This window comes from Lagenorhynchus albirostris, chromosome 5 (genome assembly GCF_949774975.1).
Source record: "Lagenorhynchus albirostris chromosome 5, mLagAlb1.1, whole genome shotgun sequence".
Classification (NCBI taxonomy): domain Eukaryota; kingdom Metazoa; phylum Chordata; class Mammalia; order Artiodactyla; family Delphinidae; genus Lagenorhynchus; species Lagenorhynchus albirostris.
The window spans coordinates 134,302,845-134,321,378 of record NC_083099.1 but is presented as its reverse complement, the minus strand read 5'-3'; the positions used below and the strand labels follow the sequence as shown (position 1 = coordinate 134,321,378).

The following is an 18,534-nucleotide window of genomic DNA, read 5'->3' as shown; positions in this document are numbered from 1 at the left end:
TATGCAGAAGTCAAGGTTAATTTAACATTTGAAAATAAATTAATGTAATCAACCATATTAACAGAATAAACCAAAAAGCTCATATAATCGTTTTTCCATAAATGTGGGAAAAAAAGCCTTGACAAAACCTCAACACCTAGGGATGATAAAAACTCTCAGGAATCTAAGATTAGTAGGAAACTTCCTCAAACAGATACAGGGCATCTATGAAAAAGCTATAGCTAGCATCATAGTTAAAGGTTAAAGACTAAATTTCTCCCCCCAGAGATCAGGAAGAAGGCAAGGATACCTACTTTTACCACTTCTATTCAATATTGTTTTGAAGGTTCTAGCCCTGAAATAAGGTAAGAAAAACAAACAGACCAAAAAAAAAAAAAAAAAAAGACAAAGATTTTTAAAAAATCTATAAAACTCTATTTACAGATGATATAATTGTTTACATAGAAAACCCCAAGAAATCTACAAAATAGTACAATAAGTGAATTTGGCAATATCACAGGATGAAACGTTGATATCAACTGAATTCTTATATATGAACAATAATTGGCAATTGAAATGAAGACAAACAATCCCTCTTATAGCAGTGTCAAAAAAATGTAAAAGTCCTAGGTATAAATTTAACAAAAGACATCCAAGGCCAAGGTCTCTATGCTGAAAACTATGAAATATTGCTTAAAAAATAATTAAAGAAGACCTAAATAAATGGAGAGATATACTATGTTAATAGAAAGATTCAATATTGCTAAAATGGCAATTCCTGCCAAATGGATCTATATATTCAATGCAATCCCAATTAGAACTGCAGCAGGCTTTTGAGTAGAAATTGGCAGGCTGATATTGACATTTGCTTGCAAATGCAAAGGACCTAGAATAACCACAGCAATTTCTAAAAAGCACAAAATTGGAGAATTTATTCTACCTGATTTCAAGATTTACTAAAAAAGCAATGTAATAACCAAGGCCTTTTGGGACTGATGTAAAGGCAGACATACCAGATCAATAGAACAAAGCATTGAGAAATAGATTTACACATGTTTGGTGAATTCATTTTTGGCAATGGCAAATCACTGGAGGAAAAAAGTCTTTTCAACAAACTGAAGTAGATCAACTAGATATGGGGAGGTGGTGGAGGCGGGAGGGGGGAACACCGATCCTACTTCACAAAATACACAAAAATTAATTCAAAATGGATCAAAATTTAAATTTGGCCTAAATTTAAAACCATATAGTTTTACACAAAAAAATTCTAACAAGAATATCTTCGTGACCCTCGGGCTAGGCAACAATTTCTTAGGACACAAAAAAGCATGATTTATTTTTTAAAAAAGAGAGAGAACAGTAAATTGGGCTTCATCAAAGTGAAATGTTATCTCCTTAAGAAAACAAAAAGGCAAGCCATAGACTGGGAGAAAACATTTGCAACACATACATCAGACAAAGGAACTGTACTCAGAATATATAAAGAACTCTTGCAACCTAAAAGTAAATAGTAAGACAAACAACTTAGTGAGGAAATTGATAAGAGATGTGAACAGACACTTCACAAAATAACTCTCAGAAACGGACAAGAAACACATGAAAAGGTGATCAACATCATTAGCCATTAGGGAAACTAAACCAAAGTCATGTGCCACTATGTTTCCACTAGAATGGCAAACATGAAAAAGACTGAGCATACCAAGTGCAGACAAAAATGTGGAACAGCTAGACTCTGCTGGTAGGAATGTAAAATGGTATAATCACATTGCGAAACAGTTTTCTTAAAAAATTATACAGGGCTTCCCTGGTGGCGCAGTGGTTGAGGGTCCGCCTGCCGATGCAGGGGACACGGGTTCGTGCCCCGGTCCAGGAAGATCCCACATGCCGCGGAGCGGCTGGGCCCGTGAGCCATGGCCGCTGAGCCTGCACGTCCAGAGCCTGTGCTCCGCAACGGGAGAGGCCACAACAGTGAGAGGCCTGCGTACAGCAAAAAAAAAAAAAAAAAAAAAAAAAAATTATACAGCTACCATTCAACCCAGCCACTCTACTTCTCTATATTTAGCTACGAGAAATGAAGATTTCTATCCACAGGAAGATTTCTACACATATCATATCAACTTTATTTTTATTTATTTATTTTTTTGCAGTACGTGGGCCTCTCACTGTTGTGGCCTGTCCTGTTGTGGAGCTCAGGCTCTGGACACGCAGGCTCAGTGGCCATGGCTCACGGGCCCAGCTGCTCCGCGGCATGTGGGATCTTCCCGGATTGGGGCACGAACCCGTGTCCCCTGCATCAGCAGGCGGACTCTCAACCACTGTGACACCAGGGAAGCCCCTCAACTTTATTTTTAAGAGCCAAAAACTAGCAACCCAAACAACTGATGAATGGATAAATAAACAATGATATACCCATACAATGAAATACTATTTAGCAATAAAAAGGAACCAACTGTTGCTATAAGCAATAACATGCATGAATGTCAAAATTACTATGCTTAATGAAAGAAGCAGGTATACACACACACACACACACACACACACACACACAGTATAACTCCATTTTTGTAAAAATTGCAGAAAATATTAACTACTCTATAGTGATAGAAAACCAATCAGTGATTGCCAGGAGATGACAGTAGGGGAAGGGACAGAATGTAAAACTACAGAGAGGCACAGGAAAACTTTGGGGAGGAATGGAAATGTTTGCTATCGTCATAATGGTCATGGTTTCACAGGTATATCCATGTGTCAAAACTGATCAAACTGTGCCCTTTTTTAAAAATTAATTAATTTTTTGTGGGGGGCTGCATAGGGTCTTTGTTGCTGCGTGCGGGCTTTACTCTTCGTTGCAGTGCATGGGTTTCTCATTGGGTGGCTTCTCTTATTGCAGAGCAGGGCTTCTAGGTGCGCGGGCTTCAGTAGCTGTGGCTTGCAGGCTCTAGAGCGCAGGCTAGGTAGTTGTGGTGCACGGGCTTAGTTGCTCCGCATCATGTGGGATCTTCCCGGGCCAAGGCTCGAACCCGTGTCCCCTGCATTGGCAGGTGGATTCTTAACCACTGTGCCACCACGGAAGTCCAAACTGTGCACTTTAAATACATACAGTGTAGTGTATTGATACCTCCCATTAGGTCACAAGCCACAAAGAAAATTCTAAAACTAAAAGTCAAGAGTTTGGCAATCCTAGTAGTTGAATACAAACTAGAATATCTACATTGGACTATCCTCTTAAGAGAGTTTCCAATAACTTTCAACAAGTATTTTATCTTTAAAACACACATAAAAAAAGACTCAACTTTAAGCTCAAGTTAAAAAAAAATGGAAGGGATAGAAGAAATGATGGACAGACAATACGGCTTTTGAGCAAGAATACTTAATATAATTAAGGAGTTTACAATGACCTCATTTGACTCAATAGAAAAATAATGTAATAACAACAACAACAACAACAATTTTTAAATGGGCAAAGGACCTGAACAGACAATAACAACAACAATAACAATTTTTAAATGGGCAAAGGACCTGAACAGACACTTTTCCAAATAAGACATACAAATGGTCAACAGGTACACTGAAAAGGTGCTCAACATCACTACTGATCAAGGAAATGCAAATCAAAATCACAATGAAGTATCACTTCACTCCTGTTAGAATAGCTATTATCAAAAAGAGATAACAAATGCTGGCGAGGATGTGGAGAAAAGGAAACCCTTGTGCACTGCTGTTGTGAAATGTAAATTGGTGCAGCCATTGTGGAAAACAGTAGGGAGGTTCCTCAAAAAATTAAAATAGAACTACCATATGATCCAGCAATGCCACCTCTTGATATATATCCAAAGGAAATGAAATCATTATCTCGAAGAGATATATGAACTTCCATGTTTGCTGCAGCATCATTAATAATAGTCAAGACATGGAAACAACATGTGTCTGCGGATGTATAAACAGATAAAGAAAATGTGGGATACATATACAATGCAATATTATTCAGCCTTAATAAAAGAAGATCCTGCCATTTGTGACATGGTTAAACCTGGAAGACATTTTGCTAAGTGAAATAAGCCAGACACAGAAAGACAAATACTATGTGATCTCACTAATGAATGAGGAGACCTGGTCAAAGGATACAAACTTTCAGTTATAAGATGAGTAAGTTCTGGGGATCTAACGTGTAGCATGGTGACCACAGCTAATAATACTGTCTTGTATACGTGAAATGTGCTAAGAGAATAGATCTTAAGTGTGCTCACCACACACACAAAAAAATGGTAGATAAGGTGTGGATGTGTTAATTAGCTTGACTGTGGTAGTCCTTTCACAATGTATACACATACTGAATGCTGTACATCCTAAATATATAAGCTTTTAATTTGTCAATTATACCTCAAGAGAGCTGGGGGTAAAAAGGAGTTTATAATTAAACAGGGGATGGAAAAATCACATCAAAAATCTGTGTGTATGTGTGTGGGTAGAGGGAGAGAGAAAATGTAGGTGACATAATAATTCACTAAAATTGTATTATTAAATGCTACTAACATGCCTGACCTGTATTAGCCAATTTAATCCAATTGACAACACTATGGGTTAAATAATATTACTATCCCATCTTAGGGATGTGGAAACAAAGGCACAGTTTATATAGTCATTCAAATTTCCTGAAGGTTTGAAAATTTTCTAAATGACGGAACAGAGAGTCAGTCTTGTTTCTGTGCTCGTGTATAACCTCATACTTTTAGGATTAAGAACTTAATGGAATATTCCTGAAGTAGTTAGCCTGGTAAACCTTCCAGGGTGGAGCTGGGGGTAGGGAGTGAGAGGATACTGTCCCAAGCAATAAAAGCTCTGGAAATCAAAAAAACGAGGGAAGGGAAAGCAAGTGGGTTTGTTTGCTTGTTTTTCATAAACTTATTTATTTATTTATGGCTGTGTTGGGTCTTCATTGCTGCTCCGCGGGCTTTCTCTAGATGCAGCGAACGGGTCTACTCTTTGTTGCAGTGCACAGGCTTCTCATTGCGGTGGCTTCTCTTGTTGCAGAGCATGGGCTCTAGACGCGTGGGCTTCAGTAGCTGTGATGCGTGGGCTTCAGTAGTTGTGGCACGTGGGCTCAGTAGTTGTGGCGCATGGGCTTAGTTGCTCCGCGGCATATGGGATCTTCCCGGACCAGGGTTCGAACCCGTGTCCCCTGAATTGGCAGGCGGTTCTTAACCACCACGCCACCAGGGAAGTCCTGTTAAAGTGTCATAGCAGACCACAGAGGAAACTGAATGCAGGAAATAAGTTTAATAGAATTTTGCCAGGTAAGTCCAAAGAGCTTTTACTTCTTATATGAAAAGTAAAATGTAAGCATTTATCAAACGGAAGTTAAAAGTCTTATATTAAAAAAAAAAAACTAACAGAGCAGTTTAAAAAAACAAAAAAGGAGTGAGTGAAGGCAGAAGTTCAACCCATATGATGGGATTTCAGCAGGGTACGGTGTGTTACCTACAATGAAAACATACAGAAACGTAGGAATCTACCTGGAAGAAAACAGAGAAGGGTTTTCTTCTCCCTACGGTGCTTGGCCCTACTGCCTGGGAAGCAGAGAGGCAGGACCACTGCCCCAGAACAAGTGCAGAAAGCTCAGCAGCTGATGCAGTGCTTCCGGGGGGGAAGATCTGTTCATACAGGCAGAGAAGGTAGCCACCACGAACACAAGCATGCCCACCCCATTTTATTAACAGCTTAGTGTTTGTATTTCCTCAATATACAACTGTGCCTTCTTTTGGACACTTTACATTATAATACATACTTTCCCAAAGTTAGTAAAACCTTTCATAAACACATTGCTGGCTTAGATATTAATTTTCAGAGTGAGGCAAACACTCCTATATTTACATATACAAGATAGAAAAACACTCAGACATATTGAGTAATCAAGGAACAGGTAAATAGTGGTTTGAAAGGCTTGGCTAAATGTTAGGATTTTTAAGCCAAAAGCTAAAACATGGTTGAGAAAAGTCTTCACTCTTTCTTCATTTCAGCTTCAGAAATGAGAGCTGATTATAGAAAGCTGAAAAAATAAGTATGACCCCTAGTTTCACTATGTACATTAAAATCCCAAATGTTGATGTATTTCAAGTAGAAGACACCTCTATAAATGTGTATGTATAAAACAGGTAGATAATCCTTAAAACAGTATTTATTAAAATGTCACTTTGCATGATAAAAAACTGTTAAAACAGGTTTGTTATTTGATTTCCAATGTTTTGCTATCATAAATAAAGGGAGATTATTCAGAAAATATTAAATGATTTCAAAAAACAAAATACGAAACGTGTATATAACTGGTTTCTAGCACACAATAGACACTAAAATTTTAGACACTAAAATACTAAAAAAGGCAAAAACTAATCATGAGGAATAAAATTTCTAAACAATTATTGGCATAATTTAAAATTTTTAACCTTATATTAAATAATTAAACTATTTAAGATGTCTTTAAAAACAAGTATGTCACATTATTCTTCTGAATTTCCTGAAAGTTTGAAAATTTTCTAACATGTTTTAAAATTAAAGGGGGGAAAGGGTAAATATAAAAAGAAGTATCGAGATGAAATGAGATAATTCAAACATATACTCATTCACAGAAAAAGAAATCCTCACAATTACGCAATTCTAATAATTAGCAGAATTCTAACAACCAAAGCAGGGCCAGTTAAGGATTAATGACTGAAAGACCAAAAGGAGATTATGAATATACAGTATCTGTTTTTTACTTAATTAATGCCCATTCCCTCGCAGAATCTTGGAATCATCTTATATACGTAAGGAAAACAAGTCCCAACAATTAGCAAGCAAAGGCTATAGGAGAGGCAGAGACCTGGGCTGTGCTGTGAACACGCCACACTGACTTATGTTGCTGGATTCATAACCAGAGAACACCTGGTCTCAATATTTAAAGATATACTCTTGGTAGAGAAGGCATTTTATGTACAATGGAACATTATAAACAAATTAGGCTTACATTCTCCCACCTATTCTCCTTAAATGTACAGTATTCCAACAGTTCTAGATTGCAGGAAACTACTTTCATCACCACAGAAAGGCAAGCTGGCTAGAAGGTATCAGAGGCCAGAGAGGTAAGGAAACAAAAGACCTATTCTTCCTCATATTTAAAATAGACTTAGTTTTTGGCCTGCATTTTAACAGGTCTATTGTCTACACCCAGTTCACAGTGTCCTTTCCCAATATTCAGGCTAATTTATTTGAAATAGATTTTCATGGTACTAAGGCAATAAACTTTAAATTCACTTCTTATTAAAAAAATTTTTTTTTAATTTTGTTGTAAAGTTGATCAAAAGGTTTAGTTTTAGGTGAAAGGACCTACATGATGGGAAGGTACAGAATAGAAATTGTAAATTTCTAGCAATTTGGCATCAATGAAACATAGAGAAAGAAAGGAAAGTGTCAAAATGTGGGAGAAAAATGAAAATACATGTATAAATATCTTGAAAAATATAAAAATATTCTCAGGAACACATAAAAGTATATAATATACTCATATCATGATACTGTCTCATATTTGAGAGTTGTGACGGTCTGGTTTAAGGCACTGTTCTGCCCATATTCATCCCTGTTCTAGAATAAAAATTAAAAGGAATCACAAAAAATAAAAACAAACTATTGTCCCCACACCTCTTACTTTTGGAGGCCTTTACATTTCTAAAAATTATAAATTAGAAAACCTTAAAAAAAAAAAGGAAATCTCTTTTATTAAAAAAAAAAAGTCTGCAATGAATGGAAAACAACTAGAAGAGCCTATACCCCTGCTTTATAAGCAAGTCTTACACCAAATTCCACTCCTGTGAAAAATGAGCAGGAGGTGAACAAAAGGCAGAAAGTTGCCCTGTAAGATTACACATAAAGGCAGGATGTAAACAAAGCTCTTTTGAAACACAGAGAAAAGGTACTGAAAGCCACACAATAAATGGACAAAGAAACTGACAAATCCCAAACATACAGCCAACCTGATCAATGCCGAATTGTCATGTCTGAAGTCATGGACCTCCAATGTAGCTTATAAATGTGCTACTGTTTGAAGCTGAACAAGATGACCTGTAAGGACGTGCAGCTTGTTCATGAGTAAGATTTTAAAACTGCATGAAGGGTGAAGAACCCAATGAAAAAGAGGACTAAGTTCAAAGAGACATTGTCAACGTTGTCTGAGAAGCTGTAGTGAATATTCAAGTTGTCCTCTCAAAAGAGAACAGGCGTGCCTCCCAGATTTTTGTTGTTGGGGGAAGGGCTGGTGGCAGGGGACAGAGGTGAGAAGGGGATGCATCAGGAATGACCAGTGGTCAGCAATCACTGTCAGGCCCAGCTGTCAGCACATCCCTTGGCAACACTCACTGGCATTTTAGCCGACTTGTCCATTTACTCCTGCTTACTTTCCACAAAGAGAAACGCCAAGGAATGTCGCCTATAGAGCTCAATGAGCAGATTTTAACCTCAGTTCTTCTAAATCACCCTTCCTTTAATATGTGCAATAGGAGAGATTTCATCAGGGAGCAATAAAACCAAAACTAGCTACAAAGTTGAAAAATGAGGGACAGTGAACAGAGACAGAGAAAGGCATTCTTGTTCTAAGAGAGAAAAGGAAATTAACCAGCGCCTCTTTGAAGCTTATTTGCACCTCTAGACCAAAGTCACATCTGAAAAGTAAGTCATTAACTTATAGCTTGTCTAACTTTTTTTTTAAGAAATCAGATTCTAGAGCACTACAGCTGCAGACAGGATAACCATTCATAAGCCTTCAATAAAATAAATGAGGGACTTTATTTCTTCCAGAAGGTCTCATTTTCAAGAAGGTCATTAAGAATAAAACATTATCACTGAAAGGTATTGAAAGCTGAAAAAGTAATTTCTGGAAAAGAGCAGATTACCCCAAACCAAAGAGCAAACAATAAAGAATCAATGAGTGGGAGAAGGGCATTTCAGATTAAATTTTATTTTAAATATAAAACTTTTGGAATTTCAAGATTATCCGCCAAATTAATGAGATTATATACATTTAACCTACTATTAACTCACTTTCCAGTTGCTTCCCAAATAAAAATTAGTAAGTGACCAAAAATTGAAATTTCACAGGTAATTGTAAATACTTACCACATTAAAAAAAAAAAGTAACAAACTAGGTAACAGGAGAACAAAATGTTGTCCTCTGTGTCATGTGGATAAATATGGTGGTCACTAAAAAGAGATGATCGAAAGGTTTTCTTTCAACTAGAAACTGAATTCTCAACACATTACAAGGCACATGCACACTTAAAAGAAAATATTAAAATAACCTTCCATGTCGTAGCACAGAAATAATATCACACTTAGTCTTAAATCAACACAGTGTACCGGTTGACTACTCTCACCTTTATCGCTAGATAATTAACTTGTAAACCTCCAAATACAGGCAGCAACCAAGCCTGGTCTTACCAGTTCAGCTGCAGGAACAGTGGTAACCATAGGCAGAGAAAAGTTTTAGAGAAAGCCTCAGCATTGGAAAAGAAGTCAAGGAACTACCCAGAAAGCACCGATTGTGCAAAACAGCACTGCAACACTGAAAAGAGCAAGAAAGCAGGAAGGCCTCCTGCCAGATTTTTAAGCCTCGTTCAACAAAAATAGTGCAACAGCTGCAACCGGATAAATTAAATATGAGTTTATAGATCATAGTAAAAGAAGAAGGAAACATACGCATGCTGTACAAAAAAAACCATGTGCTAGTGTTGATTAAATGCTCTGCATTTGAATATATTCATCAAAATTAAATTTGGCTACATGTAAGCCTTGATAACGAGTACACAACTGAGAAACCAGCGAATATTTCACACCTTTGACATCTTCACAGATGCAGTGTGCCACAATGGACAACAACGACAATTAGACCAACTCCTGATGCCAGCAAGTGGAAACTTCAAGGGAGATTTGTTTTAATCTCTTAGTAGAGTCTTTGCTAAGGACTGGTAAGTGTTTCCCCAATCAGAAGATAAAGGAAATCTACAGAGCTACCTGTTGATAACCTGATCCATGCACAGATGCTGGTTGCCTCCTGCTACAGCTGAAGATTATTTACCAACGTGTAAAGAATGGGCGAAGTCCAAGGGAAAAGCCTTACTGCAACATCAATGAAAAGTCACTGAGTATCATGAATGCGAGTAAAGGACAATGCAGTCATTAACAAAAACCAACTGCACCCTGCTAGGTGACCTAGAGGACTTCTATGCAACACAAGATTTATCGACACAAGGAAGTTTTAGGACTAAAAAACTGTTCAATAACATTAGCATCACTAAAACACTCAACAGACAGAAGCCAACAGAAAACCAGAGTTTTCAGAAGGCAACAGATACATGATTCCAATCTTTAATTTCACTTCACTTGACTGAATTACACTGAAATATATTCAAGCCTGAGAAAAAAGAGAAAACCTGAAAAGAATCCTGGTCATTATTATTTACTGAGGAGTTCACTCAATTTCTTTAAGTAGATCCATCTGTACCATTAAAGTACAGAAAGGAAGCTTGGAAGTTTCTGTTAAAAATCACAAATAGTGGGAGGGAGATGCAAGAGGGAGGGGATATGGGGATATATGTATACATATAGCTGATTCACTTTGTTATACAGCAGAAACTAACACAACATTGTAAAGCAATTATACTCCAATAAAGATGTTAAAAAAAAAGGACTTCCCTGGTGGCTCAGTGGTTAAGAATCCACCTGCCAATGCAGGGGACACGGGTTCAAGCCCTGGTCCGGGAAGATCCCACATGCCGCAGAGCAGCTAAGCCCGTGTGCCACAACTACTGAGCCTGCGCTCTAGAGCCCGCGAGCCACAACTACTGAGCCCACCTGCACAACTACTGAAGCCCGCGTGCCTAGAGCCCGTGCTCCACAACAAGAGAAGCCATTGCAATGAAAAGCCCGCACACCGCAAAGAAGAATAGCTCCCGCTCGCCACAACTAGAGAAAGCCCGTGCACAACAACGAAGACCCAATGCAGCCCAAAATAAATGAAGTAAAATAATTTTTTAAAAAAAAGGATGCTTTCAGAAGGTAAACACACACACACACACAAAATCACAAATACACCGTGGTCTGGAACAAAATTGAAAAAGAAGAAAATCCCAGTTTTTCTCAATTTCGTATTTTCTTTAAAAAGGTTCAACTTCTCATAATATGAAAAACTTTGTAGAAGCCAATTTTATTCTCAAAATGTGAATTCCAATTCAGTTTATCTAGAATTAGAATTTAGGCATGTTTGCACATGTCAAGTTGACTGCATTTGACTTCAATGTTGTGAAATCCAGTAGAGCTACTAAGCTTTACAATTCCGAATAACGATCAAAAGATTTTGAAAAGATAACTATTGTTACTGAAGAGAAGAAAAGTTAATTCATTCAATACGCAGCTCACTGATTAACGTTCATCTACGTGGACATTATAAACTAACCCTTTTATTCCCTCTCTGACAAAGCTTTCTTATTTCCTTTACACCTCAGCCTTTAAAATGGACATTAGAAAGTTTTTGTCAGAGGGACATTTTACTTGGGAATTTGAGCCAATTTAATTAAGGTCAATCCAGCTTGAAAGCTCACCACAAAGGAATGAAGTAAAACCTCGAAATAAATAAGGTTATTATTGCAGATTTCCAATATTAATAACCGTATAGCCACTAGAGCCCCCCTCCCACTGCTGGTGGGAGGGCGAACTGTTACATCTCCTTTGGAAAGCAATGTGGCAAAGCTTCAAGAGTGAAAAATGTTCTTTAACCATGTAACCAATAATTCAACTCCTGGGAATCTGCCTTAAGAAAATAATCCAAAATGCAAAGACCTATAGCCAAAGATGTTTACTGTGACTTTATTTTTCACAATTAAGAACTGAAATAATCTTCATCTAAAGCTTGTGCAATGATTCACAGTCACTACTTCCCATACCTTGCATCAAATGAAACAACCCACGGGACTGTGAAAGCCCAGAGAAAAAAGCTACCAACTTACCCAAGAGAATAAGTCACTCTTCAGAACAACTAGCAATGAGTGTGACTGAAATTACTAGCAGTATATAGATACATAGGAAACAGCATTCTAGACTAAAGAACAGGACGAAGGGCATGGGCAAAGCACCATATAAAAGTTTAATAGGCATCCAAGGACTAGTCAATAATTCTGAATGGCAGGAACGGAAAAGGGACAAGAGAATATAAGAAATGTTATACATAGGATGGGAACCCAGTAGTGGAGAGAAACCTCCAAAATGTCTTGCAATCTAAGGAACCTTGTCTTCATGCTAAAGCGGGCTTCCTTTGAACACAGACCACAGAAGCAGCAGCTATATAAGCTACTTGATTTTTAATTTTTATTTCTCATAGAAAATAGAGAAATCACACAAAAATGGTCTTTTTCAATTACTACCATTTAGAAAACAGCCCATTCATAAAGTTTACAAGGTAACTCACTCATACGTGAAGAGCTCGGCAGAGAAATAGATTGATTTTTCTCCCTTCTGTGGTTATATCTCAATAGGTGAGATCCAGAAATCTGGCTGAAAAATGTTATTCTGCTGAATATATATATATATATATAAGAAAATAGAAATGTGTATAAATAGTCACACCATCTATCTGGAATTCTAATAACGCTAACATTTAAATCCCTCTTTATTGCAACCTGAGTATGCTGCTCCAGTGGAAATCATGGGCCTTACAACAGCATTGACAGCAGCAAGGCCACGAGTCATTCTAAAAGAGAGGCAAACTTCTACTGACTCTCACAGTAGGTTAGCAAAAATTAACTGAGCCATCACAGGCAGGACACAGTCCAGAAAATGATCAACAGTTTGAAGCCTTCAGATGGAAAGCAACCAGCAAGCATCCAGCTCTGGTACTTACTGGCTGTGGACCTTGTGTAAGCTATTTAGACTATTTCTAAGCTTTAGATTCTTTATCTATAAAATGCAGATAATAATAGTACCTAATTTAAAAGCTCATAATGACAAAGACTTTCCCCTGACCAAACTTTAGTCAGGCTGCTCTGAGCCCTCTTCTGGACTAGGCCTCAGCCTTGGCCCTGTGCTGTCTTCAGTCTGCCTAGACCAGTTTTAGCAAGAATCCTGCTAGTCAATTGAACAGAACCTCCCTACCCCTGATATCTGATCACACCTGATATCTGATCGAGTTCCTCATCTCCAGCCTTTGATGTACCAGTCCCTGTACTAGGTCAATTTAGCAAGAATCCCCCTACCCTGAAGTCTCCTCTTAGTAAACTTCAACCCACTGACCCCCTTCACCCTGCTCCTTGGCTACAGATCCCCACTCATCTTTGTTATACTCAGAGTTGAGCCTGTTCTCTCTCCTCTATTGCAATAGTCTTCAATAAGGTCTTCCTTATAGTTTTAACAAGTGTCAGAATAAGTTTTTCTTTAACAAGGAGGATAAAATGAGTTTTAATATAAATAAAACACTTGGAACATTAACTTCTACACTTTTGTTCAGTCACGATCATCATCCAGTAAATATAAAAGAGTAACTAAATGTTTAAAGGCTAAACTGTTCAGCTTAAATCAATTAATGGCTATTTATTACACAGCAGTTATTGTGATAAACATAAAGACCCAAAGAGAGAACGATACAGGGCCTGCCTCAGAGAGCTTAAATTTAGAACAGGAACAGAGAATCACTCTACATGTGCTCATACAACAATGGACAGCAGGTCAGGGTACAAAGGCAGCAGAGAAGAGAAACTGATGAACTGAGTGTAGTGGAAGGGTCACCAGACAGGCTTTGAAGCAGGAAGAGAAGTTGCAGAATCACTTTCAAGGTGGAGGATGAACACTCAGGAAGAAGGAAGCCATCCCAAGGGCAAAGGTGTAAGGGTGGAGTTGAGACCAGACCATGTCTCACTGGCACACTTGGGCAAGGGAGCTACTGAAAGATTTAACAGGAACGTGCCAGGACCGGAGTTACCTTTTCCAGTCTGTCCCTCTCCAGCAACTAAGAAGCCGGATTTGGGGAGGTGGCAGCTTAAATCCAAATAAACGCACATTATGTAATTGGCAAGAAAATGTAGACACTTCCCATCAACAAGCACAAAATGGACAAGGGAAAAAAATAGAGCACAGACAGTTTGTAGAAACACACCAAGGGAAAAAGAGCCAAAATTAATATGTCAACATTAGGCAACCATAATGATTTACTGTACAACTATTACAGATTGGAAACTATTAACTACTGGACTATCCTTATAAAAGAATTGAATTTACCCCTTGTAGGGCTCTACCCACGCTCCCTCTCTGTCCTCCCTTCTTGACCTGGCTAACTCTTCCTGCTCTTCTAAACTTGGGCCACATGTCCTGTTTGGAGGCTGGAATGGTTTTAAGTGGATTTCCTCTATTGTTCCCTTTGCACGCTCTAAGCTTAGAACTAAATCCACTGTAAACTGCTTGTTTACTGCGTGCTCCTTAGACAAGACTTTGGTCCCTTGAGAACAAGGACTTGTTTCTGCATTTCTAGCACCTGTTACATGGTTTGGCCCATGAATGACACACAATGTGTACCGAATGAATAGGTCTTAGAACGAGTGAATGAAGTAAATACTGAGAATTCCATGTGATCACCCTTCCACCTTCAGGGGTCACCTGCATAAACTGAGGACTAAACAAGGAGTCTTTCCCCAGTCAGATTCCTGATATTGTATAATCCTGCAAATGTTCAGGAGCCAGACCAATTTCAATTTTCCAAAGTGACAAATATCAAAGCAAAAACCAAATCTTGATTTTAGAAGTTCCAAGGAATAAAAATAATCCCAAGGAATACAACAGAAATGAACTTGTTCCCTACATTTCACAGTACTATATTAGCCATGTTAATTTTCAAATCAATTATCTGGAGTTAAGACAGAAATACATAAAACATAGACCAACTAATGAAGCTGATGCTCAAGCAAATGCCTTTTCAAAAAAAAAAAGCTATGAATGAAAACACTGATGACTTTTTAACTTAATATTTTAACAGAGGCAAGGCAGCTTTTTTTTTTTTTTTAAGATAAACCAGACAATCATGTTCTAGAAATCTGCTATTTTGGAAGCAACAATCAAAACTCTTAGGAGGTTTTTCTCTTTATCTGTACAGGGCATAAGTTTCTCTTAGAAACAGTCTTCATTTATTTGGCCCTAAAATCAAATAAATTCAGTTTAACATCAGAGGCTTCCTTTGCTTATTTTATTTACTCAGTACCAAAGTACATCATCCCTGTTTTTTAAGGACCTTTTCAAAGCAAGGCAGTTGTCGCAGTTGCCAATTCAAGTTGTATGACACAATGAGGACCACTGACAACTGTCCCTACCTATATATTTGGAATGCCCTCCTAAGCAAGTCATCTCACTTGGTCTTGAAAGTTAACTCAGGGACTTCCCTGGCGGTCCCATGGTTAAGACTTCACGTTCCAATGCTGGGGGTGCAGGTTCAATCCCTGGTCAGGGAGCTAAGATCCCACATGCCTCAGGCCAATAAGACAAAACATAAAGCAGAAGCAATATTGTAACAAATTCAATAACGACTTTAAAAATGGTCCACATTAAAAAATAAATCTTAAAAAAAAAAAGTTAATTCATTTCCAAACGTAACAGAAACCAAACCCTTTGAGTAGGTCAATATAACAATGTAACGAAGGGGACCACCCTCTGAGAAAGAGAAGCTCCTGTTCCCTGAAGAACCACCAAGCCAAATCCTCAGGCTCTCAAGTTCTATAAACTAGAAACATCAAAACCTAAATATATCACAGCTCATCTCCTTATGTGAAAAGCTCATGCCTACAGAAGCATCCCAATGAGGCTGGGGAATCCTTTAAGTAGTACCAAAGTTAGAATTCTTCAACCTTAACTAAGTACAAGGTTGGCCAACCATGGTTGGGACTAAAAGAAAATGAATCTTCTGCTAAATGTACATGAAGCATGTCCAAACTTTTCCAAACAATACAACCCAAACCTGATAAGAGAACGCTTTCACCCATAAGTGCACAATAAGCCCAGAAAAACTGAGGAGTCTAGTGACATGGCTCTCGTCACAGATCTGCTCTCTAATTCCTGTCGCCTAACACGAAGAATTTCATTCTGACTTTATTAGACAGCACTAAGCCTCACTGCAGTAGTTAGCCAAGTAGATCATCTACACTGAAATGCAAGATATAAAATAAAGCTGGGGCGGGGGAGGGGATAAGACAAAAATTGCATTCGAGACAGCCAGGCAGCAGGCAAACTGATTCAGACTACCCAGTCACAGACAGTGAAACTGTCACTGTAAACAGTAACTCTACCCTGAAAGGGGAGAGGCCAGAGGATACACAGGCGAGCACTTAGTGCTCAGTTCAATTACCTTGCCATTACCTGAGCCATCTATCCAGACTCATCACTGTGTACTAAAAATAGGACACAAGATTGCTTTTATAGCATCCCAGCTGCTAAAAATGTTCAGAGAACAAATTTCAAAACATGTAGCAGAACCTGCACCAGGAAAAGAGAAAAGTAATACATGCTTCTAGTGTCAAAAACACAAATCAAGAAAAATGAGACGTTAATAACACCTTGCTTTTATATAGCACTTATCTGTGAAGCAGCTCAAATATTCTTGCAAATTAAAAATAATCTAATTATAGGACTTCTAACAACACCTCTGTGAAATAGGTGGAATGTAAATATAAGTACTTCTGTTTAGCTACTGAAGAAAAGTAGACATATTTAATCACACTGCAAATTAGAGTTCTGATCTGGCTCAATCCAGCACTTTCAGCATCCCATACAGCCAAGTCACCAATAACCCTAGGGATTGTAACCAAGTAAAATATAAAAACGAACCCCACAGTTCCCTATGTTCAAGAACTAAACTCTAACAATTAAGTCAAAATTGGTTTTAGTTTTTGAAGGAAAACAGTTCAAGTATTCTATTTAATCTGTTGAATCTACTTTTTAAATTTTTTTGGAATCTACTTTTAGAAGTTGAGAAACCATTATGATGGTTATTAAAGCTACTTGAAATTTAGAAATCACAGAGAAAAGTAAAAATTCTATTTCTCACACTCACCAATATAAACTGACAGTTTTATGCCTCCTTCAAAGGATGAAAGGAATTCAGTTTAAAGTGCAAGGTCAAAATATACAAAAAGACACACTGGCCTGGAAAACCAATAGGTTTAAAAACAAAAGATGAGTCAACTAATACTTGCAGATCTCAGGTACTTGAAAGAATATTTTATTTTAACTCAAAAAAGGAATTAAATTGTCCCACTGATGGCTAGGAAAAGAGATCACCTTTAAGTGTTTTATTTGTGCTTTTTAAAAGCTATTATTATGAGGTACCTTTAAAAGCTAGTATATTATTACAGCACTAAGGGGCACTTCCTAAATATACCCAATATATCTAACTCCTCTCAAAGCCAACTCCGGGTGAAATAATTCTTTCTTCCCTTCAATACTATTTAGATAAGGCACAGCCAAAGCAGTACAGGATGACTAAACCTGAACTTGCTACAGGAATTTCCAAACAGATAAGAACTTAAGAACTTTGCAAATACATGCCTATTTGAAAGACAAGAGAAACTTGAAGAAAGTATCCAGTGAAAATATGAGCTCCTTTCTCAAAAGGTAAGCTCTTCAATGCAGAGTCTGTCTCCTTATAAATTCTATTCAGCCCTGAGAGTCTGTGCTAGTGCCAAGAGGGAAAATGGCTTCTACAGTCACTATCAAAAGCAATTCACTTTAATGAAATGATATGATGTCTAGAATTTGTTTCAAAATAATCTAGAGTTGGGGCTGGCGGGAAAGATGAAACAAGACTGATGAGAGTTAACACCTGCTGAAGCTGGGTAATGGGGATTACTACTGCCCCCACTTCTGTAGTTGTTGGAATTTTTCATAATAAAAGGTTAAACAGAGAAAGAGAAGAAAGCTAGTTTTAGAAAGCACATGCCTCTCAGCTAGCCTATTTCTATAAGACCAGCTTATAGAAATACTTAGCTGAGAATTCTAAAGGAATATAATATAGCAAGAATTATCTAAATTCTTTATAGTCATAAACAATTAGAATGACCCTATGGTTCTTCTGTTGTTCACACAGGTGTGAAAGGATGAATTAAGAAGTTACCTGTCTCTAAATTGCTATTGTAACCGAGCTGGACCCTATGGGGTCTTCCCGGGACAGGCCTTTCCCCATATCCTCTGCTTTAGCTCCTCTCTGAAGTACCTAGATAACAGTATTTGATGCACATTTCCTGAGTTGTTTTACAGATGGGAAAACCCCCCACCAAATGGAAGATGTTAACTACTTGATGACCATGAGCACATGGGCCCAGGCCTCCTGGAGCCTAAGGACTGATAATGTTAACCCCTGTGACACCACCCTGTTACCTCACCATCAGCCAATCAGAGAACTGTGCACGTGCTGATCACATACCCTGTGACACCCCTCCCTCACCTGGCTTTTGAAAATGCTTTGCTGAAACCCTTCCCAGAGCCGGGGCTTTTTAGGGCATGAGCCAC

General features: G+C 37.9%; 1 protein-coding gene across 3 annotated transcripts in view; it reads right to left on the bottom strand.

The window, feature by feature from the left end:
• Positions 1–18,534, bottom strand: part of ITSN1 (intersectin 1) — a 230,390-nt gene that overhangs the window by 172,187 nt on the left and 39,669 nt on the right. The gene's annotated exons all lie outside the window — the stretch shown is intronic.